Here is a 25,932-nt window from a genome sequence, read left to right as displayed (position 1 = left end):
TACCTCTAACATACCTTGAATATGTATCCTTAATGAGCTTATTGATAATATGAAATAGCAATAAATGTTCCTATTTTTATATATATTAAACCAGTGATAGAATTGAAGGGGAAAAAATCAAAAGGAATGACAACAACCTACTGATGTGAATACAGACAATTATGAAAATAAAATTTTTACAACAGAATGAAGATAACAAGTGTAATTTTCCAGATTCGTAACCAGACATGGTATGTGAATCCACAGTTCTAACTTTGCGTATTAACCTGGCCTTGGTTATTTTCCAGCATCTGTTATCCATCAAGAGCAAGAATGATTTCAAGGAGGCCCTATAAAGAAGACATGGAATTTTCTGCCTGTTCCTGACCTACTTTCCCTGGAAACTTGTTCTAATGGTCTGCATCCCTGCCCTGCTGTGCCTATAGCTCAGATCTGGAGCAATACTGTGGTTACACTAGAACTTTTCTATAAACCACACTGCAGCTCTGGAATGTGCTTTTCTGAGGTGACAGTACAGAGAAGAGCCATAAGAGGCAGAGCACACAGCCTGGCAAAGTCTGCAAGGGCAGCCAAATGAAAGCACACAGCACCTCATACCTCAATAGCCAAAGAAGCATAGATGAGGTGAGGTCAAGTGAGACCTGACTCAACTTCCTGCTCTAGCTAGTCTATGCACCTTGCTGCCCCTTTTCTCCCTGTTTGATTCTGCCAAGTGACCTATTCTTCCCTGTCTTCTAGCCGTTGTTAGACCTAGAGCACTTGGGGCAGCCAGCTAGCAGTCTTGGTAGACTCACCTTTGGCAGGCAGGGGTGCAGACCATTATTGTGCTCATTTCTTTGCTCTACAGTTCTAATTAATGTGAGCAAATCAGCCCCATGCTCCACAGAAAACTTGAGCAAACAGAACCTCCAAAACAATTCTTTGGAAGAGTATCCTTCTTCATAAAAGAGAGACACTGTGATACCTGAACAGATACCCTTGTTTCTTCTGGACCAGTTGGCCTTGCAGTGACATAAATGTTCTGAACTTTCACATTTATTTGCACAGATACAAAAAGAGAGTAACAGATACAAAAGCATCTAGACATGCTTGATTATATAGTGAGAATAATGAACAGGTATTATACATTGCATTGATATTGTAAAATACCAGTGCAATGTATAATACCTGTTCATTATTCAAAATAAGCCCATACATTTTTTTTTTTAATTTCACTTCTGTCATTTATTACTCGGAGGTCGAGGACTGTGACTTATCTGATTTTGGTGCAGGACTGTGAATATAGTCAACACTTAACAGATATGTGTAGATGGGGGAAAGTAGGGGCCAAGTAAATAGCTGAAGAGGTGGTGTGAGGTTGTATATTCCCCTTTTTTTCTCAGGACTAACCAGTCCATGAGGATGTACTACACATACATCATTTTTCTAAGGAGACTGACAAAGAAGTTAGTGAGGTAGGAATTGCCAGGAATACTCTGCTTTAGTAAAGAGATGAAGTTTAATCCGCACCAGTTTCAGAAAATGAAACACTTGAACTTGAGCTCCTTGAAGAGTGTTCAGTCAATGTAAACCAGCTGGAAATGGGCAAAGAGGAGCTGCATTTAGAGAGGTGGTAGGGAGAAATAAGATCAGCTCTTGAGTGAGGATATTTATAAAGAAAAAAGAAAAAATCCAATTGATAATGATTTAAGGGAATTAAAGCATTTGTTACAATTAATGTAGAACTATGAGAGGTCAAGATTAGTAAAATGTAGCAACAAGTAAACGATAAAAGGATAAAAACATAACATTTAACATTAAATGGAACTTAATTACCTGAGGAGGAAGGAGCCCATGATTTAAATAAAACAAAAGAACTGAGTCATCCAGAGGAATCTAGTAAGAAGAGGTTTTCCAGGTCTTCAAGCTCTATGGCACACTTGCTATGTGAAGTCCTCAGCTATGTGTCCTGGCATGCCATTTTATTTCCCTTAAGTGCATGACTATTCTTCCTCTGGTGTGGAATCTGAAGGCAGGTGTCAGAAGCTCCTACGGTAGGAGACACGAAGAGAGGACCAGTGGTATGTTTGGTAGTGGGAAGAAGAAGAATGAAGTAAATGTCAAAATACCACTTAAATAGACTTGGGAAACTTAGAGGTAGTTTATTCAGGTCTGTACCTTGAATCTTTGCACACAGATAAATTATAATAGAACACTGGCTATCTAAGAAAACCACAAATATTGCATAGGGAAAATCTGAAGGTCTTTGAGGGCCTGTCTTCCCATGAGCTATAGAAAAATGGAAAACTACAATGACAGCAAGGACGGTAAATTTTATCTTTAAAATTTTGGAATGTAAGTAATTCCAATTTTTATTCTACTCATTAATACATCGTCTTCTCTCCAATTTTTGTTTTATGTTTAAATTTTGAATTTCTTTCAGGTGCTTCCTAAAGAAGAGTATCTGCTGTCTGTTTTTTAGGGTGGGTGGAAAGCAGGGGAGAGTACAGCCCAAAGAGCTGAGGTGCAGCAATGAAGCCCAGTCCCTGAGGGCTCTCTGATTTGCTTGCCCTGTGGTAGCTGTGAATCGCCTGTCTCCTCTGCTTGGATACAAATGTCCAGTTAACTTAGTAAAATTTAGTAAAACTAATTAACTCAGTTGGTTAAGTAAATTCAACACAAAGTATGCACATTTCTATATAGACATTCATAGATGTCCCCATATGAATAGGCTACCTAGAAGAAGAGACTGCTTCCAGTCACTGCCCTTGGAAAAGCCTGTGGGACAAGCTCCCTGAATGCCTGTTAAAACATGTAAATTTTGTGTGTACACGTATTACCTTTTCTTTTTAAAACTTTTTTTGACATGAAATTCAGGTAATGTAAAATTAACCATTTTTAAGTATTAGTACATTCACAGTGTTGTGCAACAACCACTTCTATTTAGTTCCAACACATTTACATCATGCTAATGGAAATCCTGTACCCGTTAAATATTCCTTCCCTATGAACCCCTTTTCCCAGTCCCTGACAAATAGGCTTTCTGTCTCTATGGATTTGCCTATTCTTAGCATTTCATATAAATGGAATCATACAATATGTGGCTTTTTGAGTCTGGTGTCTTTTACTTGTAATGTTTTCAAAGTTCATCCATGTGGTAGCATGTGTCAGTACTTCATTCCTTTTTATGGCTGAATAATTCCATTATATGGATACACAGTGGTACCTCGTTTTCTAACATAATCCATTCCGGAAGACCGTTCGAGTTCTGAAACATTCGAAAACCAAGGCACGGTTTCCCCATAGGAAATAATGCAAAATGGATTAGTCCGTTCCAGACCTTTAAAATCAACCCCTAAAACCACAAATTTAGCATGAATTTTACTATTTAGTGATACCATAGATCCATAAAATGTACGGCATTCGTAAACCAAAATGTTAATCAATGGAGATGTTCGAAAACCGAGGTACCACTGTTTCACATTTTAGTTATTAATCAGTTAATGTACATTTGCGTTGTTTCCACTTTTTGGCAATTATGAATGATGCTGCTATGAACATCTGTCTAGAATTTTTTCTGTGGCATGTTTTCATTTTTCTTGGGTATATTCTGTCAATGTAAGAAATGTCCAAACCTGTAGAGAATTTTTATAAGAGTTTATCTGAGCCAAACTGACAGCACATGCCAGGGAGCAAGATCTCAAGTACTCCAGAGAATAACGTTTGCAGCTTCTTTTATGCATTTGAAATTAAGGAGAGAAGTAAGGAAGATGGGAGAAAGCAGGAAAAAGATTGGATTACAGTATAGTTAACAAGATTATGTACCCTCTTGAGGGTTAATATCCAGGGTTATTCCTTCTGGTATTTCAAAGGTGTGTTAACATAGAAACAGAGAAATAATGGATAGAGCTTGCTTAAGCCAAAGATAAACCGTTTACTAAAAAGTTATACACCTAGGGCGTGGCTACCTTACCTTGACCTGCCCAGTTAGGAATTTATGATTAGATTAGCCTTTGAGGTTACTTTCCATAGAACCCCTTTTTTTCGTACACAATCCCTAGGAGAAGAATTTTTCAGAGTCATATGGTAATTTGTACATTTAACTTTTTTAAAAATTCTAGAATGTGTTCTAAGGCAGATACACCATTTTATATTCCCGCTATGTATAAAGGTTCCAATTTCTCCACATCCTCACCAATACTTATTTTCTTTTTTTTTTAAATAACAACTAATGGGTATGGAGAGATATTTTTACTTCTTCCTGTCCAATTTATTTGTCATTTGTTTCTTTTTCTTACCTTATTGCTCTGGGTAGAATTTCCAGTACACCGTTGAATGGAAGTATTAGGTTGGTGCAAAAGTAATTGCGGTTTTTGAAATTATTTTTAACATTTAAAACCGCAATTACTTTTGCACCAACCTAATACATAGCCAAAGCAGGCATCTCTATCTCGTTCCTGTTCTTAGAGGGGAATCTTTTAAGTCTTTCACCGTTGAGTATGATGTTAACTGAGGTTTTTTTTTTCTTCATAAATGCCCTATGTCCGATTGAGGAAATTCCCTTTTTTTCCCTAGTTTGTTGAGTGTTTTTAACATAAAAGGTTGTTGGATTTCATTCAATGCTTTTTCTGCATATCCTAATTTAACACTTTTTGTATTATACTTTATGTGGTTAGGAATCAGAGAAATTACATATGATGATTTTTAGCAGAGAATGTGTTATAACCAAATTATTAAAACAATTGCTTTGAGTCATCAGGTTATCGAACTAATTCTATTCTACTTGATCCTTCTTTGCTATAATATTCTGTTATGGTAATTTACAAACATGTATTTATCTATGCTTTTAGTTTAATTAATTGTAATAAACTTTTTATTTTAGAATAGTTTTAGGTTTACAAAGATAATACACTGTACAGTGAGTTCCCACATACCCCAAACCAATTTTTCCTATTGTTAACATCTTATATTAGTATGACTTGGTATCACAATTATTGAACCAATATTGATAACTGTATGTTTAACTGAAATCCATACTTTATTCAGATTTCCTCAAATTTTCTATAATATCTTTTTTCTGTTCCAGGATTCCACCCAGGATACCACATTATATTTAGTTGTCATGTCTTCTTGGACTTCTCTAGACTGTCAGTTTCATAGATGCTTTCTGGTTTTGATAACTTTGACAGTTTTGAGGATTAGTAGCCAGATACTTTGTAGAATATTCTTTAATTTGTATTTCTCTGATATTTAAACTGGTATGGGTTTGGGGAGGAAGATCAGAGGATTAAAGAGACGTTCTTGTTACATCATATCAAGAGTAGGTGAACAGAAACAGGGTATAATGAATACAACTGAACCTAACCTCACAAGGTGATCTGATCATAAATTCCTAACTGGCAGTTCATGGTGGATAGTCACCCCCCAGGTATATAACTTCTTAGTAAAAGGTTTATCTTTGCCTTAAGCAAGCTCTGTCCATTGTTTCTGTGCACCTAGGTTAACACATCTTTGAAATGCCTTTTTGGGACTCCTTAAGAGAGCACTTAATCTTGTTAACTATCCTGTAATCCAATTCCTGCCTTGCTTTCTACCACCCTCCAGTAATCTTCCTTACTTTCCTCCTTAATTCCAAATGCATAAAAGACAGCAAAACTGTCATTCTCCAAAGCATTTGAGATCTTGTTTCCCGGCATTGTAGTCACTTTGATTCAAATAAAATCTTATAAAAATCTTTACAGTTTTAGACGTTTCCTACATTAACATTTACATACTATCAACATGACTTATCTCTGTTGTTGTTGCCATTGTTACTGGCTGAGGTAGTGCTTATCCAGTTTCTTACTGTAAAGTTACTTTTTTAAAAAATTCATGTTTTAACTCCCCTCACATAATATCCTGGGGGCATAGCTAGAGTATACACTATTATCTCCGTTGGTACTTAAGGGAGTCCAAAGCAAGAGCATATATGACTTTTACAAGATCAGAAGTGAGGTAACATACAAGTTAAATTTCTGAATAGTCTTGGAAGCCATGAATTATTCATGTTCATTTCTGTATTGAAAGTGTAGAGTTGGGATTTCTTAGTCCCCAAACATAACTGTGTAGTAAGAAGAGCATTATTCTAGTCGTCAGAGGACCCATCACCCTTTAGTAATGTCAGGTGGATGTAATAAGGCCCATTGTTGCAAGGGTTAAATAGCTTAATAGATAAGAGGTATTATTCAATTAGCAGACTTTTATCTAGTGCCTGTTGTGGCACATCACCCTGCAATGCCAAATATGTCATTTACAAGAAAGAAACAATAGAGCTCCTGTCCTAAAATAGCTATATGAATAGCTTGCTAACAACACTTGCTCTGGATGATATTTTGATCCTAGATTACTTCGTGCCATTTTGAAGATAGGAAATAAGTTAGAATAAATGTCATTTCTCCATTGGAGCATGTGTACATACTGTTGTTGCGAGGATGCTGCTCTTAGTTGCTGAAGTTCTTCAGAGGTAATGCCAAGGTCTTCAGGGCAGCTGTAATTGTGTTGTCATAAACTGTGGCATCTTCAGGTTACATGATGTCATAAAAGATTTCCTTTAGACCACAGTGTACCTTTAACATTACCAAGTGAGCTGTAAAGGTTTAGAGTGTTGGAAAATCTCTGAAGTCAAGAGATCACTGCAGAGTTAACAGGGTTTAACCTTTACTTGTGGTTTGTGTTTGAATCAGAACCCCTCCCATGTGTAATTTCTAATTGACTTGTCCTCTGGTTGTTTTTTTTTTTTATTAATAAAATCTCTTCCTTTCTTTTGTCTTTTGCAAGAGAGGTATATCTATCAGTATAAGGCATTTCCTATTATCCAATTCATTCAAAACAGTTTAGCTGCTTTTATTCCGTCTCAAATAACTGAATTTATTCAAAATCTGAATCATTTCAAGTTTTTTTCCCTTTCAGGTGTAGACATTAACTCAAAGTGTAATAAAACACTGCCAATGATACTAAGCTCCACTGTGAACATATTCTGAATTTTAACATAGCTATAATTTTTAATAATTTAATTTTGCAAATATAAACTCTCAAAACATATTAGTACATATTATACAAAAAGCAGACAATCAAATGTGCTATTTTCCCATAATTTCCCGGGAAGCAATTTATTACTATATACAAGGCCTTAGTTTAAAAAAAATTCATACATATTGTTTTGTATAAGAATTTTTTTAGATAGGGTCTGTGTACTTTGAGATAAAAACAACTAAACAACTGACTTTAAAAATAATGGTTATTATTTAATTCCATTGGTCTTCAGCCTCATTCATGATGACTTACAACTTAGTTTAGGAGCCACATCAATGTCAAAAATGGAATACTATGCTGAAGGAATGTGAAAACTCGGTGTTAATATGGAATGATTTTCAGAATGTACTATTAAAACAACTGAAATCTAAAACAATATACAAAGTATACTACCATTTGGTTGAAACTAAGGTTAGGGGCAACATGCACTCAAGTGCTTTATATGCATAAAATATCTCTGAAAGAATATACCAGAAGCTGGTAACTTTTAGTTGTCCAATGGGAGGAGAACTGGGTAGTTGGGGAAGGAGGGAGAAGTTTGAATTTAAACCATGTGAATGGATTACGTATTTTTTTAAAATATTTTGTAATAAATTATTTAAAACAGAAGTGAGGGCCAGCATTAAGTTATGTTAATAGTTTAACTTCACGTTTAGTTTTTCTTAATCATGGAGTCAACTTCATGTGCTCTAAGACACAATTCTACAAAATGAATCTGAATATTTCTTTCAGGTAGTAGGGTTATAGGCATATCTCAGAGATACTGTGGGTTTTATTCCAGACCACTGCAATGAGGCTAGTATCTTAATAAAGCAGGTCCTAATCTTTTTGCTGGTGGAGGGCCTTGCCTTTAATTTGTAAAAAACGCAACATCTGTGAAATGCAATAAAGTGAAGCATAATACAAGGAGATATGTCTCGTATTCAGCTTTGTTTTGGTTAATTTGTTATTTGGTTTAAATGTCATTTAATAAAAATGTTACAGAATCATGGAATTTTAAAGTTGGATTGGCCCTGAAATACCACTTGCAAGTTAATGACTTGCTAACGTAGTCTCAGCTCCATCAGGTTTGAACTTCTCTGGTGGTAGACACTCTGCTCTGCCCCAGCCCATTCCTGTTATGAGCAGTTCTCACTCCAAGAAAGTTATCTCCTACCTTGAGCCTAACTAGATCTTCCTGGGTCTTCTAACCCTTGGAGCTGATGCTTCTCACTGTCATGCATAACTGATGTTTGCTTTAATGCATGACAGTCCTTGATATGCATATTACACACCTGATGGCATGGTTCTAATCATAATAGTAGTTGCTGTTCTACATTAACACCTTTGAAGTTGTTAGTGAGCTTCTCTGTCCTTGCTTTGGAGCTGATTTTTTGGGGGGAGGGCGTATTGGGGGTTTTAAATGAAGCACCTTATATTTATATTTATCTCTGTTAAATTTTATGTTTTCACGTTCAGCCCATGAACTAATTCATTGTTTTAATCCTGATTCTGTCATCTAAAAATTCTGTTATTTCTCCCCACTTTCTTTTCAAACTATTTTATTTTATTCTTTTTCATTTTTCTTTTAGTTTATTTTCATTGAAGTTTACTGGGGTCACAATTGTTAGTAAAGTTACATAGATTTCAGGTGTTCAATTCTGTATTACATTATCTATAAATCACACTGTGTGTTCACCACCAAGAGTCATTCTCCTTCCATCACCAGATATTAGATGCTCTTTACCCTCATCTACCACCCCCCCCCCCCCCTTACCCTCTGGTAACCACTAAACTGTTGTCTGTGTCTATGAGTTTTTGTTTCTCATTTGTTTGTCTTGTTCTTTTGTCGTTTTTGGTTTATATACCACATATCAGTGAAATCATATGGTTCTCTGCTTTTTCTATCTGACCTATTTCGCTTAGCATTATAATCTCAAGATCCATCCATGTTGTCACAAATGGTCCTATTTCATCTTCTCTTACCGCCGAATAGTATTCCATTGTATATATATACCACTACTTCTTTATCCATTCATCTATCGAAGGACATTTTGGTTGTTTCCATGTCTTGGCCACCGTAAATAAAGCTACAGTGAACATTGGAACACACTTGTCTTTTTTTTTTTTTTTTTTAAGATATTTCAAATAAAATATTTAATTAAAAAGTCTTATTGAAGTTAATTTAACAAATAAAAATAACAAACTTGATGAATAATAAAATTATAAAAACAATTATGAAAATAATTGAAGTTGTCATTTTTAACTTCACATTTAAATGTTAGACAATATTAACTGATCATTGTCTATGATGGCTGTTGATTAATATTGTTATACTTCTCCCTTCTCCTCTTTACCACCTTCTAATTTTTGTTACTCATTATTTTTACTTTGCCAACAGTATTCATAATGTTTACATTTTATTTTGCAACTATAATTCCCGTAGTTGTTTAGGCTTAGTTCTAGATTTAAAAAGATTTAATCTTCATCACCAATGTTTTATGATAGCTTTTTTTTTTTTTTTAATTTATTTTTAATTTATTGGGGTGACAATTGTTAGTAAAATTACGTAGATTTCAGGTATTCCATTACTGAATACTATGTATTCCATTACTGATTACTATGTATCGCAATTCTGTATCACATCATCCATAAATCACATTGTGTGTTCACCACCCAGAGTCAGCTCCCCTTCCATTACCATACATTTGATCCCTCTCACCCTCATCCCCCCCCCCCCCAACCCCTTTACCTTCTGGTAACCACCAAATTACGTTCCCCAGATTAATTTTCAAGCCCGTGGCCATCCTATGGTCACCGATTGCCCTCCAAACCCCTCTCCCTCCCCCCCACCCCCCACCCCTTCCGCCCATCTAGCAACCCTCAGTTTTTCCTCATTGTCTCCCAAACTGTTTCTGATTAGTTCATTCACTTATTCTTTTCTTTAGAATCCGCAAATAAGTGAGATCATATGGTACTTATCTTTCTCTGTCTGACTTATTTCACTTAACATAATGTTCTCTAGATCCATCCATGTTGTTGCAAATGGTAAGATTTCTCTCTTCCTTATGGCTGCATAATACTCCATTGTATAAATGTACCACAGTTTCTTAATCCAGTCATCTACCGATGGGCATTTTGGTTGTTTCCATGTCTTAGCTATTGTGTATAGTGCTGCAATAAACATAGGAGTGCATAAAGATTTTTGAATTGAAGTTTTGGATTTCTCCGGATAGATACCCAGGAGTGGAATTACTGGATCATAAGGTAGTTCCATTTTCAGATTTTTGAGATACCTCCACACTGTTTTCCATAGTGGCTGCACCAATCTGCAATCCCACCAACAGTGCACAAGCGTTCCCTTTTCTCCACATCCGCGCCAGCACTTGCTGTTTGTTGATTTATTGATGATAGCCATTTTGACTGGGGTGAGGTGGTATCTCATTGTGGTTTTTATTTGCATTTCTCTGATGGTTAGTGAGGTTGAGCATTTCTTCATATGTCTGTTTGCCATCTGTATGTCCTTTTTAGAAAAATGTCTCTTCAAGTTCTCTGCCCATTTTTTAATTGGGTCGTTTGTTTTTTTGAAGTTGAGTTGAGTGAGTTTTCCATAGATTTGTGATATTAATCCCTTATCAGATATATCATTGGCAAATATCTTTTCCCATTCAGTAGGATCCCTTCTTGTTTTATTGATGGTTTCCTTTGCTGTGAAAAAACTTTTTAGTTTGATATAATCCCATATGTTTATTTTTTCTCTTAGTTCCCTCGAGCGAGGGTATGTATCAGTAAAAATCTTACTCCGGGTAATGTCTGAGAAGTTTCTTCCTATATTTTCTTCTAGGTATTTTATGGTTTCAGATCTTACATTTAAGTCTTTAAGCCATTTTGAATTTATTTTTGTATATGGTGTAAAGAGGTGGTCCAACTTCATTTTTTTGCATGTGTCTGTCCAGGTTTCCCAGCAGCATTTATTGAATAGACTGTCATTACTCCATCGTACATTCTTGCTTCCATTGTCGTGGATTAAATGGCCATATAGGCATGGATTTATTTCTGGACTCTCTATTCTGTTCCATTGATCTATGTGTCTGTTTTTATGCCAGTACCATGCTGTTTTGATTACTGTAGCCTTGTAGTATAATTTGAAGTCAGGTATTGTTATACCTCCCACTTTGTTCTTATTTCTCAAGATTGCCTTTGCTATTCGGGGTCTTTTATGGTCCCCTATAAATTTTAGGATTATATGTTCTATTTCGGTGAAAAACGACGTTGGTAGTTTGATAGGAATTGCGTTGAATATGTATATTGCCTTAGGCAGTATGGACATTTTAACTATATTAATTCTTCCTATCCATGAACATGATATGTGTTTCCATCTATTTATATCTTCCTTCATTCCTTTCTTCAGTGTCTTATAATTTTCTGAGTATAGATCTTTTACTTCTTTGGTTAAATTTATTCCCAGGTATTTTATAGTCTTTGGAGCGATTGTAAATGGGATTGTTTTTTTAATTTCTCCTTCTGATGTTTTATTATTGGTATATACAAATGCAACTGATTTCTGAATATTAATTTTGTATCCTGCTACTTTACTAAATTCATCTATCAGCTCTAATAGCTTCTTGGTGGAGTCTTTAGGGTTCTCTATATATAGTATCATATCGTCTGCATACAATGATAACTTTACTTCCTCCTTACCAATCTGGATGCCTTTTATTTCTTTTTCTTGTCTGATTGCTGTGGCAAGAACTTCCAGAACTATGTTGAATAGAAGCGGAGATAGCGGGCAACCTTGCCTTGTTCCTGATCTTAGGGGGAATGGTTTTAGCTTTTCCCCATTGAGTATGATGTTAGCTGTGGGTTTGTCATATATGGCCTTTATTATGTTGAGATAAGATCCCTCTATTCCCACTTTCTTAAGGGTTTTTATCATAAATGGCTGTTGGATTTTATCAAATGCTTTTTCTGCATCTATTGATATGATCATGTGATTTTTATTTTTCATTTTGTTAATGTGGTGTATCACATTAATAGATTTGTGGATGTTGAACCACCCCTGCATACCAGGGATGAATCCCACTTGATCATGGTGAATGATCTTTTTAATGTATTACTGAATTCTGTTCGCTAATATTTTGTTGAGGATTTTTGCATCTATGTTCATTAAAGATATCGGCCTGTAGTTTTCTTTTTTTGTGGTGTCTTTGTCTGATTTTGGGATCAGGGTGATAGTGGCTTCGTAAAAAGTGTTTGGGAGTCTTCCCTCCTTCTGGATTTTTTGGAAGAGCTTGAGGAGAATTGGTGATAATTCTTTTTTGAACGCTTTGTAAAATTCACCTGTAAAGCCATCTGGTCCAGGGCTTTTGTTTGTTGGGAGACTGTTGATTACTGATTCAATTTCCGTGGTGGTAATCAGTCTATTCAGGCTTTCTGTTTCTTCTTGAGTTAGCCTTGGAAGGTTGTATGCCTCTAGAAAATTGTCCCTTTCTTCCAAATTGTCAAATTTGTTGGCATATAGTTGCTCATAGTAACTTCTTAAAACTCTTTGTATTTCTGCAGTGTCCGTTGTCACTTCTCCTCTTTCATTTCTGATTTTATTAATTTGGGTCCTCTCTCTCTTTTTTTTAATGAGTCTGGCTAAAGGTTTGTCGATTTTCTTTATCTTCTCTAAGAACCAACTCTTGGATTCATTGATCTTTTGTATTGTTTTTCTGGTTTCTATTTCATTTATTTCTGCTCTGATCTTTATTATCTCCTTCCTTGTGTTCCCTTTGGGCTTATTTTGCTGTTCTTTTTCCAAATCCCTTAAATGTGAAGATAAACTGTTGATTAGTGATGTTTCTTGTTTCTTTAGGTAGGCCTGCAAAGCTATGAATTTCCCTCTTAGGACTGCTTTCGCGGCATCCCATAGATTTTGGGTCGTCGTGTTTTCATTTTCGTTTATCTCGAGATATCTTTTGATTTCTTCCTTGATCTCCTGCTTGACCCATTCATTATTTAGTAATAAGTTATTCAGCCTCCATGAATTGGTGTGCCTTCCAGTTTTTTTCCTGTAGTTCATTTCTAATTTCATAGCATTGTGATCAGAGAAGACAATTGGTATGATTTCAATTTTCTTAAATTTATCAAGACTTGTTTTGTGGCCTAACATATGATCTATCTTGGAGAATGTTCCATGTGCGCTTGAGAAAAAGGTGTATTTTGCAGCATTGGGGTGAAATGTTCTGAAAATATCGATTAAATCCAAGTGGTCCAATGTATCATTTAAGGCTGTTGTTTCCATATTGATTTTCTGTCTGGAAGACCTGTCCCTTGTTGTCAGAGGTGTGTTGAAGTCCCCGACTATAATAGTGTTACTGTTGATCTCTGCCTTTATGTCAGTCAGTACCTGTTTTATATATTTAGGTGCTCCTATGTTGGGTGCATAGATGTTTACTAGGGTTATGTCCTCTTGTCGGATCGATCCCTTTATTCTTATATAGTGCCCATCTTTATCTTTTAGTATGTTCTTCATTTTAAAGTCTATTTTGTCAGATATAAGTATTGCAACTCCAGCGTTTTTCTCGTTTCCATTTGCATGAAATATCTTACTCCAACCCTTCACTTTCAGCCTGTGTGTGTCTTTTGTTCTGAGGTGAGTCTCTTGTATACAGCATATACAAGGGTCTTGCTGTCTTATCCGGTCAGCCACCCTATGTCTCTTGATTGGAGCATTTAATCCATTTACATTTAAAGTGATTATTGATAGGTACATAGATATTGCCATTTTTAAATTTGTAGTTAGGTTGTTTTGATCTTTCTTCTATTTACAGAAGTCCTTTTAGTATTTCTTGCAATGCTGGCTTGGTGGTGATAAATTCCTTTAGCTTATTTTTTTCTGGAAAGCTCTTTATCTCTCCATCAACTTTAAATGATAGCCTTGCTGGATAAAGCAATCTAGGTTGTAGGCCTTTGTTTTCCATCACTTTGAGTATCTCCTGCCACTCCCTCCTGGCCTTCAATGTTTCTGTAGAAAAATCATTTGATAGTCTTATGGGAGTTCCCTTGTATGTAACCCTCTGTCTTTCTCTTGCTGCTTTTAGGATTCTCTCTTTGTCTTTAAGCTTTGCCATTTTAACTATAATGTGTCTTAGTGTGGACCTGTTTGGGTTAATCCTGGTTGGAACTCTCTGCACTTCCTGGACTTGAATGTTGGTTTCCTTCATCAGGTTGGGGAAGTTTTCAGACATTATTACTTCAAATATGTTCTCAATCCCTTGCTTGCTCTCTTCACCTTCTGGTATTCCTATGATGCGCATGTTGTTGCGCTTGATGTTATCCCAGAGGTCTCTTAGGCCATCCTCATTGTTTTTTATTCTTTTTTCTTTCTGTTGTTCCGTTTGGGTGATCTCTGCTACCTTGTCTTCTAAGTCGCTGATTCGATCCTCTGCTTCATCTAGCCTGCTGGTAATTCCTTCAAGTGAGTTCTTAATTTCGGTAATTGTGTTCTTTAGTTCTAACTGGTTTTTCGTTATGATTTCTACATCCTTCTTTATGTTTTCTCTAAGCTCGTTTGTTATGATTTCTACATCCTTCTTTATGTCTTCTCTAAGCTCCTTAAACATTCTTATCACCAGTATTCTGAACTCTGTCTCTGAGAGGTTGGTTACGTCTGCTTCATTTGGTTCTAGTTGTGGAGGTTTCTTCTGTTCTTTTATTTGGGACGTGTATCTTTGTTTCCCCATTCTGGCTGACTTTGTTTATTTTGATATATTAGGTAGATCCCCTAGAGTTCTTAGTTCTTGCTAGGTTATCTTATGTAGTATGTGTCCTTTATATTTGACTCGCACCACGTCATCCTCCTCTGCGTGTGCTCCAAAGGTGAGTCTTGTGTTGTGGACACTGTCCCGTTCAAGAAGATCTTTAATTGCTTCCCGCTAGTGAGCAGGTGGGGTCAACTCCTGGGCTGTCCCGCCGTGAGACTTGGCTCTGCCCCCCGCAGGGCGCTCTCCTGCTTGAGGGTTGACCACCTCAATGTGATTTGGCCTCTATGGGCTCCAGAGCCTGCAGAGAACCCCCTCTAGGTGTGTAACCTGCAGGTCAAACCCGGCTGCACTCCGATTTGGTCTGGAGTTGGCCCCCAGATATGCCGAGTCCCGTGCCACCCAAGCTGGGCCCCGGCAGGGAAGTCCCAGAACAAGGCAAATCACCAAGCACAGCAGCAACGACAACAGCAAAGAAAAAAAAATCAAGTACATTCACATGCAAAAAAAAAAAAAAAAAAAACAGCCGATAACCCCCGCTTGACACAGGCAAAGATATCAAAGATACAAGACAAAGCAGAACAAAACCAAGCAAAGCAAAACAAAGCAAAACAAAAAGCAGCGACCATCTCGGCCTGAGCCCACCAAGCAATGACCAGGTTGTCCTCTGCTGTACCGAAGAGCCCCCTGCTTATTGCGCAGGCAGAGCCGGTCACCTGGTGCCCAGAGAGACTTTGGGACTGCAGACTTAAATGCGTGGGCCTGAGGGGTCTGGATGATAGTCTCCACAAAGTCAGTGCAGCTTCTGCCCTTGTCCGCACGTGTGCAGACCGAGAGTAGCACCACCAGCCCTTTGTCCAGAACTCCAGAGTCCTAGAGTACTTCTTCAGTGTATGTGTATGGATGCGGGCGGGAGATTTCTGATCTGCTGACCGTGCCTCACAAGCTGGGCCCCGGCAGGGCAGTTTCAGAACAAAGCAAATCACCAAGCACAACAGCAACAACAACAACAAAGAAAAATATCAAATACGTTCACATGCAAAACCACCTGATAACCCCCACTAGACAGAGGCAAAGATAACAAAGATATAAAGACAAAGCAAAACATAACAAAACAAAGCAATACAAAAAGCAGCGACAGTCTCGGCCTAAGCCCACCAAGCAATGTCCAGGTTGTTCTCTGCTGTACCAAAGAGCCCCCTGCTTATTGCGCAGGCAGAGCCGGTCACCTGGTGCCCAGAGAGACTTTGGGACTGCAGACTTAAATGCGTGGGCCTGAGAGGTCTGGATGATAGTTTTTACAATGTCAGTGCAGTTTCTGCCCTTGCCTGCACATATGCACACTGAGAGTGGCACCACCAGATACGTGACCAGTACTTTTGAGTCTTAAGGCACCTCTTCAGTGTGTGTGTGTGAGTGCGGGCGGGAGATTTCTGATCTGCTGAAAGCCCAGAGCTGCGCCTGCCTCACTGCTGATCTCCGGGTGTGTCTCTGCAACTGCGCCCACCCCACCCTAGGCAAGCCAGGAAGGGTGGGGGCTGGGGATGGAGGGGTCTTCACTCTCCCAGCCCAGCCGCGCGTCGCCCTCTTCCCGCAGGCCAGAAAAGGTGGTGGCTGGGGGTGGAGGCGTCTCTTCTCTCCTAGCGCAGCCAAAATCACGCACACTTCCCAGTCTGCCTGGGTCAGGGCTGCCCGTCAGGCTTCCCAAAGCCTGCGCCTTAGATATTACTCCTCGGTTCAGGGGCCGGTTTAAGTCTCTGGAAGGGCGGAGTAAGATTGGAAGAGCGGGGCGGGGGAGGGGCCCAGGTATGGAGTCTGTGCCCCCCGTCCGCCGCAGGGCGCGCCGCCTTCCCGGCAGGAGAAATCAGCCGTGGGACGCAGGGAAAGAGCCCGCCTCCCGGTCTCTGCGCTCTCCGCTCCGCCTGGGCTCCCGTGCGTGCCCGGCACAGCGGGGCTCCACCGAGGTTTCCAGTCCCAGTCTCTGGAAGGGCGGGGTAGGATTGGAAGAGCAGGGCGGGGGAGGGTCCCAGGTATGGAGTCTGTGCCCCCCGTCCGCCGCAGGGCGCGCCGCCTTCCCGGCAGGAGAAATCAGCCGTGGGACGCAGGGAAAGAGCCCACCCCCGGTCTCTGCGCTCTCCGCTCCGCCTGGGCTCCCGTGCGTGCCTGGCACAGCGGGGCTCCGCCGCGGTTTCCAGTCCCAGTCTCTGGAAGGGCGGGGTAGGATTGGAAGAGCGGGGCGGGGGAGGGGCCCAGGTATGGAGTATGTGCTCTTTGTTCATAGAAGGGCGCCCTGGCCGGTTTCCCGGTGGGAGAAATCAGCCGTGGGACGCCGGGAAAGAGCCCACCTCCTGATCCCCGCGCTCTCCGCTCCGCCTGGGATCCCGTGCGTGCCCGGCACAGCGGTTTTCGGTTTTCGCCCCCGCCAGCTGAGGCTCCGTTGGGGGCTGGGCTCTCCCGCCGCTGCCTGCCGGCTGGAACACACTTGTCTTTATGTATAAATGTTTTCAGATCTTTTGCGTAGATACCCAGGAGAGGGCTTGCTGGGTCATATGGTAATTCTATTCGTAATTTTTTGAGGAACCTCCACACTGCCTTCCATAGCGGCTGCACAAGTGTGCATTTCCACCAACAGAGTATGAGGGTTCCTTTTTCTCCACAGCCACTCCAACGCTTGTTACTATTTATCCTGTTGATGATAGCCATTCTAACTGGGGTGAGGAGATATCTCATTGTGGTTTTTATTTGCATTTCTCTGATGATTAGTGATGTTGAGCATTTTTTCATATGTCTATTTGCCATTTGTATGTCCTCTTTGGAGAAATGTGTCTTCAGGTTCTCTGCCCATTTTTCAATCGGGTTGTTTGTTTTTTAGTTGTTGAGTTGCATGAGTTCCTTGTATATTTTGGATATTAGCCCCTTATTGGAGGCACTGTTTGCAAAAATCTCCCATTCAGTTGGTTGCCTCTTTATTTTGTCGATGGTTTCTTTGCTGTGCAGAAGCTTTTAAGTTTGATATACTCCCATTCATTTATTTCAGCTTTTACTTCCCTTGCCTTTGGAGTCAAATTCATAAAATGCTCTTTGAACCCAAGATCCTTAAGTTTAGTACCTATGTTTTTTTCTATGCAGTTTATTGTTTCAGATCTTATGCTTAAGTCTTTGATCCATTTTCAATTAACTTTGGTACATGGTGACAGATAGAAGTCCAGTTTCATTCTTTTGGACGTGGCTTTCCAATTCTCCCAGCACCATTTATTAAAGAGGCTGTCTTTTCTCCATTGTATGTTTTTTGCTTCTTTGTCACAAATTATCTGTACATATTTATGTGGTTTGATTTCTGGGTTCTCAGTTCTATTCCATTGGTCTATGTGTCTGTTTTTCCGCCAATACCATGCTGTTTTGATTATTGTTGCCCTGTAGTACAAGCTAAAGTCAGGGAGTGTGATACCTCCAGCATTTTTACTTTTTCTTAAGATTACTTTGGCTATTCAGAGTCTTTTGTGGTTCCAGACAAATCTGATGATTTTTTTGTTCCATTTCTTTAAAAAATGCCATTGGGATTTTGATGGTGATTGCATTAAATCTGTATATTGCTTTGGGTAATATGGCCATTTTAACTATGTTGATTCTCTCAATCCATGAGCACAGAATGTCTTTCCATTTCTTTGTATCTTCTTCAATTTCTTTCAAAAATGTCTTAATAGTTTTCAATATGGGTCTTTCACATCCTTGGTTAACTTTATTCCTAGGTATCTTATTCTTTTTGCTACAATTGCAAAAGGAACTTTTTTTATTTCTTTTCCTGAGATTTCATTGTTAGTTACAGGAATGCAGTGGAATTTTGTACGTTGATTTTTGTAGCCGGCAACTTTACTGTACTCGTTGATTGTTTCTAATAGCTTTTCGGTGGAGTCGTTAGGGTTTTCTATATATAGCATCATATCATATGCAAAGAGTGACAATTGAACTTCTTCATTCCCAATTTGGATGCTTTTTATTTCTTTCTCTTGCCTGGTTGCTCTGGCAAGGACTCCCAACACTATGTTGAAAAACAGAGTTGATAGGGGACAGCCCTGTCATGTGGGCTTCAGTTTTTCACTGTTAATTATGAGATTAGCTGAGGGATTGTCATATATGGCCTTTATTATGTTAAGGTATTTTCCTTCTATACCTATTTTATTAAGTGTTTTAATCATAAATGGATGTTGAATCTTGTCAAATGCTTTTTCTGCATCAATTGATTTAATCATATGATTTTTGTATGATTTTTGTCCTTTATTTTGTTAATGTGATGTATCACATTGATGGATTTGTGTATGTTGAACCATCCTTGTGCCCCTGGGATGAACCCCACTTGGTCGTGATGAATAATCTTTTTAATGCATTGTTGTATTCGATTTGCTAGAATTTTGTTTAGGATTTTTGCATCTGTGTTCATCAGAGATATTGGTCTGTATTTCTCTTTTTTTGTGTTGTCCTTACCAGGTTTTGGTATCAGGGTAATGTTGGCCTCATAAAATAAGTTAGGCAGTACTGTCTCTTCTTCAATTTTTTGGAAGAGTTTGAGCAGGATTGGTATTAGATCCTCTTTGAATGTTTGGTAGAATTCACTAGTGAAGGTATCTGGTTCCGGACTTTTGCTTTTGGGAAGGTTTTGGATGACTGATTCAATTTCGCTACTGGTGATCAGTCTGTTTAGATTTTCCAGTACTTCATGGTTCAGCATAAGAAGGCTATATGTTTCTAAGAACTTGTCCATTTCTTCTAAGTTATTCAATTTGGTGGCATAGAGTCCTTCATAGTATTCTTGGATGATCCTTTGTATTTCTGTGCATCCATGATAACTTCCCCTTTTTCATTTCTGATTTTGTTTATTAGTGTCTTCTCTCTTTTTATCTTAGTCAGTGTAGCAAGGGTTTCTTTTCAATTTTGTTAATCTTTTCAAAGAACCAGCTCTTTGTCATATTAATTTTTCCTATTGTCTTTTTGTTCTCTATTTCATTTAGTTCTGCACTGATTTTTATTATTTCCTTTCTTATGCTGACCTTGGGTTTCATTTGTTCTTCTTTTCCTAGTTCTTCAAGGTGTAATGTAAGGTTATTTATTTGGGATTTTTCTTGTTTCTTGAGATAGGCCTGTAATGATATAAATTTCCCTCTTAAAACTGCTTTCGCTACATGCCAAAAATTTTGGTAGGATGTATTTTTATTGTCATTTGTTTCTATGTATCTTTTGATCTCTCCTCTAATTTCTTCTTTGACCTGGTCATTCTCTAAAAATATGCTGTTTAATCTCTATGTATTTGTGTTTTTTCCTGCTTTCTTTTTGCAGTTGATATCCAATTTCAAAACCTTGTGATCAGAGAATATGCTTGGTATGATTTGAATCTTCTTAAATTTTCTGAGACTGGTTTTATGTCCCAATACACTCTATCCTTGAGAACATTCCATGGGCACTAGAAAAAAATGTATACTCTGATGTTCTAGGATGAAGTGCTCTATAAACGTCAATTATGTCCATTTCATCTAATGTGTCATTTAGGGGTGCTATTTCATTATTTATTTTCTGTTTGGATGATCTGTCCGTAGCTGTAAATGATGTATTTAGGTCCCCTAGTATAATTATGTTTTTGTCAATCTCTTCCTTTAGTTCTGTTAGTAGTTGTTTGGTATATTTCGGTGCTCCCTGATTGGGGGCATAAATATTGATGACTGTTATGTCTTCTTGTTGTATAGTCCCCTTTACCATTATGAAATGTCCGTCTTTGTCTCTTGTTACCTTTTTCACCCTGAAGTCTGTTTCATCTGATATCAGGATGACTACACCTGATTTTCTCTGTATACCATTTGCTTGGAGTGTCAATTTCCACCCTTTAATTTTAAGTCTATGCTTGTCTTTGTAGCCGAGATGTGTCTCTTGGAAACAGGAATGGTTGAGTTTAGTTTTTTGATCCAATATGCTACTCTGTGCCATTTTATTGGTGAGTTCAGTCCATTTACATTTAGGGTGATTATTGATATATGAGGATTTCTTATCATTCTATCTTTATTTTTCTGGTAAGGCTGTGTCTCCATTGTTTCTTTGCCTTTCCGTTGTTTTCTCTTATTTCTGTGTGGTAGTATTCTATGATGTTTCCATCTGTTTCTTCTTTTATTGGAGTATATATTTCAGTTCTGGATTTTTTTTTTCAGTGGTTACCATTAAGTTTATGTAAAAGAAAGTTTGATATTTAGAGTATTCCATTTTCTTCAGCATGCCTACTTTCTCCATTTCCATATTCTGTTTCAGACCTTTACTCTCCCCCTTTTTATGTTTTGGTTGCCACAAATTGTCCCTGTTGATGGTGGTCGAATAGCCTCCTTTAGTATTTCTTGTAGTGCAGGTCGTGTATTAGAAAATTTCCTCAGCTTCTGTATGTCTGGAAAGGTCTTTATTCCTCCTTCATATCTAAAGGATATCTTTGCTGGGTATATTATTCTTGGCTCATAATTTCTCTCTTTCAATAGTTTGAATGTTTGGTTCTACTCTCTCCTGGCTTGTAGAGTTTCTGCTGAAAAATCTGATGATATTCTAATGGACTTTCCTTTGTAGGTTACCGTCGTCTTTTCCCTGGCTGCCTTGAGGATTCTTTCTTTGTTGTTGATTTTTGACATCTTCAATACAAAGTGCCTTGGAGAAGGCGTCTTGGGGTTGAGGTAATTAGGTGTTCTATTTGCTTCTTGGATTTGATGATCCAGTTCTTTCCACAAGTTTGGGAAGTTCTCATCGACTATTTGTTTGAATATACTCTCTGTTCCCTTCTCTCTTTCTTCTCCTTCTGGTATGCCTATTATTCTTATATTGTTCTTTCTCATGGAGTCAGAAAGTTCTTGTAGAGTTCTTTCATTTCTTTTAAGTCTCAAGTCTCTTTCTTCTTCCATCCTTGTCATTTGCAGGTTTCTATCTTCGATGTCACTGATTCTTTCCTCCATCTGGTCAACTCTACTTCCTAAGCTGGCTATTTCATTCTTAATTTCTTCTATTGAGTTCTTAATCTCCAGAAATTCTATTTGGTTCTTTTTTAAAATTTCAGTCTCTTTGGTAAAATGGTCATGTTGTTCTTTGATTGTGTTTCTGAATTCATTAAATGGCCTTTCTGTGTTTTCTTGAATCTCGTTGAGTTTTTTCAGAACTGCAATCTTGAATTCTCTGTCATTTAAATCACATATTGCCATATCTTTAAGTTCGTTTTCTGGAGACTTTTCACTTTCTTTCTGAGCTTTCTTGTTGCCTTTGTTTTTCATGGCAATTACTGATTTATTATTTCTCTTCCTAGACATCAACAGGAGTTTGTACTGTAACAGGTTCATAAGAAGAGTCTTTATTTTGTTTTCCAGTACGCGTTGGTGGAATGTTTTATTTTCTCCTTACTGCAGCCTTTTATTCTCTCTCACTATAGTGTTGTTTTCTCTGCACTATTCCAGCTGTCACACAATGGGGGAATTCCCTGGAAGGTGGCTTCTCCTTGTGAACCGTTTCCCTGGGTCATAGGGCGCCACGTCCGTGTGAGGATGTGGAGAGCTTTTGAAGTTCCAAAGCTCTTCGTCACCAGATTCAGAGCCCGTGTGTTTCAGCAGTTCTGTTTACTCCTGCAGGGATCCGCCTAGATAGGTGGGGACAGGGACGGGGTGAGTTGTGAGAGGTGGCCCAGAGCAATGGCGGGGACCACCATCACAGCCAGTCCTGCTTCCAGAGCTCCCTCCCCTTTGCTGGAACTAGTTGGGCTGCGAATCTGTTTCTGTCTCAGACCACAGTTCTCAGAACTGCAAATATTCTGTTCTTTTGATCTGACACTGCTACTGTTCCACTTCTAGCACTGGACAGGTAGGGGTGGGGTGATCTATGGGAGGGTAGAGAGGGGTCGGCTAGTCTCAGTGCCTAAGGCTTCCGTTCTTTGCGGCAGTGAGGGCTTAAACCTCTTTGGTAAATCCAAAGTAAGCAGAAGAATATTGTTTTCAGCCTTCTTTCGTCAATCTTTACTCCGAGGTCTCTGCCTTTAGAGTTGGGTTCAGCCGTGTTATTTGCTGTCCCCTCAGCTCTGTGGGCCATAAACGGAGCCCTAGTAGTCCAAGTACTTCCCTCTCCCGCAGCTGCAGTATTTCCGGGATGCGGCGAGCTTGGAGCACTGAGCTAGGTCTGCGTCCTGCACCCGCGCGGCCCCGTCTCCGCACTTCTCCCTTCCCTCCTTCCCTGCTCACGCAATAGTTTGCCCATCTTTAGGTCAATTCAGTAGTGAGCCTCTTCGTCTTGCCTGTCTGCTATGCAGGGCGTCCTTTGTGGAGTTATAATTTTTCAATTTATTGTAAATTACAGGGGAGATTTCCAGAGGATCACCTCATGCTGCCATTTTGATGACGTCACCAAGACTTTATTTTTTACAGCAGTTTTCGGTTTACAACAAAATTGAGGAAGGCACAGAGATTTCCCATATACCTGCTTCCTCACACATGCAAGCCTTCCCCATTATCAACATCATTCACCAGAATGGTACATTTTTGCCAAGGATGAACCTGCATTGACACATCATAATCACTCAAGTCGACAGATTACATTAGGTTTCGTTCTTTGCATTGTACATTCTATGATTTCAATGAAAATATTATTACATATATCCATCATTATGATATCATACACATTTTTACTGCTTTAAAACTCTCTGCTAAAAAATATGAAAAAAACTGCCTATTCATGGCTTCTGCCACACCCTGACAACCACTGAACTCTTTTTTTGTCTCCATAGTTTTGCATTTTCCAGAATGTCTTATAGTTGGAAGCATACAATAGGTAGCCTTTTCAGATCCATTTCTTTCACTTAGTCATATGCATTTAAAGTTCCTCTATGTCTGTTCGTGGCTTGATTGCTCATTTATTTTTGGTGTTGAATAACATCCTATTGTCTGCATGTAGCACAGTTCATTTATTCACCTTCTGAGGGCATCTTGGTTAGTTCCAAGTTTTGGTAATTATGAATAAAGCTGCCATAAACATTCATGTGCAAGTTTTTGCTAATATTTTGTTGTGGATTTTTGCATATATGTTGAAGAGACATACTGGTTTGTACTTTTCCTTTCTTGTAATATTTTGTCTGGTTTTGGTATTAGGTTAATAACTCGTAGAATAAAATAGGAAGCATGCCCTCTGCTTCTATCCTCTGAAAGAGATTATAGAGAATTGGCGTAATTTCTTCCTTAAATGTTTGGTCCAACTTCAATGAACCCATCTGCCAATGAACCCATCTGAACCTGGTGCCTTCTGTTTTGGAAGATTTTTAATTATTGATTGAATTTCTCTTAATAGAAATAGGCCTATTAAGATCATCTTTTTCTAGTGTGACTTTGGCAGATTTTGTCTTTTAAAAAATTGGTCCATTTTATCTAGGTTATCAAGTTTGTGGGCATAAAGTGTTCATTGTATTCTTTAGTATTCTTCTGATGTCAATGGGATTTGTAGTTGTGCTCTCTCTTCATTTCTGTTATTAGTAATTTGTGTCCTCTCTCTTTTTTTCTTGGTTAGCCTGTCTAGAGGCTTATAGATTTGGTTGATCTTTTCAAAGGAGCAGCTTGTGGTTTCATTGATTTTCTCTTTTGATTTCCTATTTTCAATTTAACTGATTCCTCCTCTAACCCTTATTATTTCTTTTCTTCTGCTTACTTTGGATTTAGTTTGTTCTTTTTCTACTCTCTTAAGGTGGAAACTTAAATTACTGATTTTAGGTTATTTATTTCTAACATATGTATTCAGTAATATAAATTTCTCTCTAAGCACTATTGTTGCTGCATCCTACCCATAGATTTCTTCTATGATCCGTGTATTATTTTGAAGTTTATTCTTTAATCTCCATGTATTTTGAGATTTCCCAGTTATCTTTCTGTTATTAAATTCTAGTTTAATTCCACTGGAAGCAAACACTGTATACGAAGTCTGACAATTAAATTCAAAAATTTGCTGCAACAATGTTGCTAACCTTTTTTTGATATCAGAGAGATTATTCATTTTGAATTCGTACCAACTGGACAAACAGTTAACCAAGTTTACTGTTTGCAAGTAAAAAGTTAGATGACCTGAATTTTTCATCGACAATTCATGGCTCTTGCATCATGACAATGCACCAGCTCACAGGGCACTGTCTCTGACGGAGTTTTTAGCCAGTAAACAAATAACTGTATTGGAATACCCTCCCTACTCACCTGATCTGGAGTCCAGTGACTTTCTTCCTCATGTGAAGATAAAGGATATATTGAAAGGAAGACATTTGGATAACATTCAGGACATCAAACGCAGTAAGACAACAGCTCTTATAGCCGTTCCAGAAAAAGAGTTCCAAAATTGCTTTGAAGGGTGGACTAGGCGCTGGTGTCGGTGCGTAGCTTCACAAGGGGAGTACTTTGAAAGTGACTGTAGTGATATTCAGCGATGAGGTATGTAGCATTTTTTCTCGGATGAGTTCACGGACTTAATTGTCTGACCTCGTAGTTTTTATTCTTTTAAATTTGTTAAGATGTGTATTATGGCCCAGACTGTGGTCTATCTTGGTGAATGTTCCATGTAAGCTTGAGAATGTGTAGTCAGCCATTGTTGGATGAAGTAGTCTATAGATATCAGTTATATTCAGTTGATTGATAGTGTAGTTGTGTTCAACTATGTCCGTGCTGATTTTCTGCCGGCTGGATATATTCATTTCTGAGAAAAGGGGTGTTGAAGTCTCCAACTATGATAGTAGATTTACAGTTCTGTTTTTGTCACATGTAGTTTGATGCTTTTTTGTTAGATACATACACATTAAGAATCGTTATGTCTTCTTGGAGAATTGACCCTTTACCAATATATAATGTCCTTCTTTATCCCTGATAACTTCCCTTACTTTGAAGTTTGCTCTGTCTGGAATTAAAATAACTTCTCCTGCTTTCTTTTGATTCGTGTTAGCAAGGTATTTTACAGTATCATGTTACCATAATACCATAATGATGTTGTTAGTTTAGAATGATACAGTAGCCTCCCCCCTTATCCACAGAGGATATCTCCCAAGACCTTCAGTGGATCCCTGAAGCTACAGCCACAGATAGTACCGCACCATGTGTGTGTGTGTATGTGTGTGTGTGTAAATATATATGTACATATA

The 25,932-nt window shown here is 38.3% G+C and overlaps 1 protein-coding gene across 1 annotated transcript in view; it reads left to right on the top strand.

The window, feature by feature from the left end:
* Positions 1-25,932, top strand: part of SPIDR (scaffold protein involved in DNA repair) — a 539,429-nt gene that overhangs the window by 366,555 nt on the left and 146,942 nt on the right. The gene's annotated exons all lie outside the window — the stretch shown is intronic.

Source organism: Rhinolophus ferrumequinum, chromosome 14, assembly GCF_004115265.2.
Source record: "Rhinolophus ferrumequinum isolate MPI-CBG mRhiFer1 chromosome 14, mRhiFer1_v1.p, whole genome shotgun sequence".
NCBI classification, from domain to species: Eukaryota; Metazoa; Chordata; class Mammalia; order Chiroptera; family Rhinolophidae; genus Rhinolophus; species Rhinolophus ferrumequinum.
This window is presented reverse-complemented; position numbering and strand designations above follow the sequence as displayed.